A 4,270-nucleotide genomic window follows, 5' to 3' on the forward strand; every position below is an offset into this window, starting at 1 on the left:
TGGCTGTTCTCTCAACCACCTCAGGCTGTGATCCTGGCTTAAGAGATTCCTTTCCAATGAACTTCAAAACAGTTTCCAAATCCCGCCAGAGTCCTTTGGAATTTTTTTTTTTTCCGATTGGTTAATGAAAACAGCACATGTATCATGAGTTATCAGTCAAAAAGCTAAATCAGGAAAATGTGTGTTATTATCTTAAAATCTATCTACAATTGACCAAAGCAAAGCTATTATTAAATATTATTACTGTGTTTATGGTGTACAAGTGTGGGTGAATACACACATATACACAGGTATGTGGAGGCTAGGGGACAGTGTCCCGTGTTTTTCCTTACATGCTGTCCATCTTGTGTTTGGAGGCAGGGTGTCTTACTGGCCTGGAACTTGTTCCATAGCTACTCTGACCAGCAAGCCCCTGGATCAGCATCTCCAGTCCTGGATTACAAGCATGTGACACCATCTCTGGCCTTTTTTCCCCCCAAAGGAACTCTTTCCAAATGTATTTTTCTTTAGTTGAGAATTTCATACATGCTTATAATGTGTTTTGATCACATTTACCCTCCTTTCCCTCCCCACCAATTGCTCTCCTATCCGCCACCACTTTTCCCTACCAATTTTATACATGCAGTTATTACTGTTATTTTAATCCGCAAACCCACTTAGTGCTGCCTGCATGGATGAGTACAAGGATCATCTACTTGAGCATGTAGCCTTTCAGGGGCAGGTATTAAAACCAACAACTGCCAGATGGGACCTCATGAAAGTAGAAAGCCTCTGTACAGAAAAGGACAGCATAACTTGAGTGAAGAGACAACCTACAGAATGGGAAAAAAGTCTTTAGCAGCTGTGCATTGATAGAGGGTTAGGATCTAGAATATAGAAAAGACTCAGAAAACACTCAACACCAAGAAAATAAACAGCATAATTAAAAATCGAGGCATGGAACCAAATGGGGAATTAGGGCATTAGTGTTTGTGAGACCAGCACTTCACCGAGTCTTTCCTCAGCCCATAAAAAACGTTATTATTTTAAAAATATTTTTTATTTACTGTTTTTATTTTATGTATATGTGTGTATTGCCTGCATGTAGGTAAATGCACCCATGTCGTGCAATGCCCGCAGAGGACAGAAGAGGCTGTCTGATCCCCTGGAACTGGAGTTACAGACAGTTGTTAGCTGTCATGTGGGTGCTGGGATTCAAACCCAGGTCTTCTGCAAGAACAGCCAGTGATCTTAACCGCTGAATAAACTATTTCAGTAATCCGTTTGTGTTAACACAAGGTACGTTTGGCAGGTGCAGAAACCTAGACCTCTTGTCTCTCAACTTAGTGGTGAAACTTTCAAATGAAAGGTTAGCTTGCTGCCTATAAAATAAAATCAGAAGGAAAAGACCAGCATGTGAACATGGCTGAGACAGCACAGCAGTCTGAAGCATTTTGTGTGGTATCAGTTTAGGCCCAAAACCCTAACACTGGGGGCTGGAGAGATGGCTCAGCAGTGAAGAACACTCACTGCTCTTGCAGAGGACCCAGGTTTGGTGCCCAGCACCCACATGGTGGCTAACAACCATCTGTAACTCCAGTTCCAGGGGATCTGACACCCTCTTCTGATCTCCATGGGCATTTCACAACATGGGTGCACTTACTTACATGCAGACAATACATGCATACACATAAAATAAAAGTAATAAATATTCAAAACACCCTAACGCTGGTCTCCACATCACTGAGCTATGTTATATTGGCAAATCCTAGAGAAAAAAGCTAATGAACTTTTAAAGTTAATTTCTGTTCTTTTAAATAGCTACTTTCTGAAAAGAAAATAATTCTCAAGAGAAAATATACAAAGGAAACAAATCATCTCATGAATATCTTGCTTTTTTTTGCAATTAAAAAAAAAAATCACTGGAGATTTTAGTCCCAACGCCTTTGATCCCAGCCCTTTGGAGGCAGAGGCAACCAGGGAGAGCTTGCATGGATAGTTCCAGGCCAGCTGGTGTGACTTAGTGAAACCCTGTCTCAAAAACCCAAAACCAAACCAAACCAAAGTGAAACCAAAAACTTTGCCCTTAATGTAAAAAAAAAAAAAAAAAAAAATCAAATCAACCAAGCAACAACAATTTAAAAACCAAACCACCAGTGAAGAGTCTAGCCAAGAAGATTTTCCACCTGAACTAGACAAATTCAGCTGTCCACTGACGCTTTGAATTTGAATTGTGACTCAAAGAACAGTTACTTGTGTCACAGTTGTAAGCAAAGGAGTTACTCAGATTCCCCCAAACTCCTCTCCTGATTGACTCATGAGCTGCCCTTCTGATTCCTCATCCTCCTTTTTTAATCTTTGTGTGTATATGTGTTGGCATGTGTGTTTGTGTGTGGGGTATGTGTGTGTGTATGTTTATGTGGTGCTATAGTATGTGCATGTGTGTGCATGCGTGTGGAGGCCAAAGTTGCCCTCCAGTGTTACTCTTAATTAGCTTACCCCCTTAAGCTTTGAATCAGGGTCTCTCCCTGAGCTGAGAGCTCACCAGCCACACTCAGCCGCTGGCCGTTCAATCCGGGGCTCTACCCGTTTCCCTCTCATATTGATGTCCTTACTTCATTCGTCTTGTATCCTGCAATCATGGGTTATAGATGATGTTGCAATCAATCTCTGTTTAGTGACGATTATCATACACACAGGAGTCGGAAGTAATGGCCAACATGGTTTGAGTTTTCCCGAGTAGTGACCCATCTTATTCCATACTCACTGTACATGGATAGACACGAATTGAGATCACAGAATGATCACTGGAAAGACTGAAAACCTTTTGAACTTTCTGTGACCCAAAGCTGGTGGTATGGTGAGGCCCAGGGAGAGCCAGGCTTTGAATTGGGGGGTTTGAGTCATCTCAGTCTTAACACTGACTAGCACTGTGACCCTCATTAAGTTATTTGCCGATGCCAAACACTGAGTTTACAGAATGATAAAGCTGACCTCATCATGCTCCATCCAGATTTGGCATTCTGTCACTTTTACATATTGATTCTTTACAGGGTCATGTTAGGATTTCAAAAATCAACTTTAACAATATCAATATTTTGAAGTGTATTTTAAACTATATCCCATTTCTTACATACTGCTTGTGATTTATGTCTACTGTACTTTCCCTGAACATAAATCCTTGGTGCTGAGCTGGTATTGTCTATTATGCAAAAAAAAAACCCCAGAAATTTAAAATTTAGATTTGACTTTATAAAATATGCTATCAATTAGAATTGTACTCTGCTAAATACTGATATTTCCAACAGATGTTATGTAAAATGTATTGCTCTGCTGAATATTCAGGCACATAGAAGTTCAAATCTTGCACAAAGTCTTAGTGACACGTCAAAAAAATAGTGTTTCTAAGAAGCAACACAAATTAACATGAATTCTTTGTTCCAAATACTCCTGAAGGAAATCTAAGACTCTGTCTTTTTGTAGTCTGTATGTAAACTGTGTAATAAGCTGATGTCTCTGATTCATGGTAAACAGCATGATGTGAGTAGCATCTGTACTTTAAAAATTGTTTTCTAGTACTAGCAGTGACGTTCCACAGCTCTAGGCACAACATCTCAGCTGTTTGTTTTGTTGTTGTTGTTTTTGTTTTTTTACTGACAGAATTATAACCACAGATAGTACATTTAGGACAGTGCAAACATTGTCATTTAAGCATGCAGTCAAACTGCAACTTTGCAATTGCATTATGCTCTAAAAAACCCAATTAAGCAGAGAGAGAAAAGTTCCAGATAAAATATACATATGGTTTTCACGATGCTACATTAAGATACTCTTAGAAATTTATCAATTTATGATCATAAGATTTCGAGTGCAGTAAAGAAGAACCAAAAATAAAAATACAATGGCATTTTGCCCTCCTTTATTTTTGATTTGATTAATTGCATTATGCTCTAAAAAACCCAATTAAGCAGAGAGAGAAAAGTTCCAGATAAAATATACATATGGTTTTCACGATGCTACATTAAGATACTCTTAGAAATTTATCAATTTATGATCATAAGATTTCGAGTGCAGTAAAGAAGAACCAAAAATAAAAATACAATGGCATTTTGCCCTCCTTTATTTTTGATTTGATTTTTATTGTATGTAGGTGCAACACATGTGTTCAATGCCTGCAGATGCCAGCAGAGGGTGTTGGATCCCCTGGAACTGTAGTTATGGATGGTTGTTAACTTCCACATGAGTGCTGGGAACTGAGCCCAGGTCCTCTGCAAGAGCAGCCAGTGCTCTT

This window comes from Nannospalax galili, unplaced genomic scaffold (assembly GCF_000622305.1).
Source record: "Nannospalax galili isolate Female #2095 unplaced genomic scaffold, S.galili_v1.0 scaffold179, whole genome shotgun sequence".
NCBI lineage: Eukaryota > Metazoa > Chordata > Mammalia > Rodentia > Spalacidae > Nannospalax > Nannospalax galili.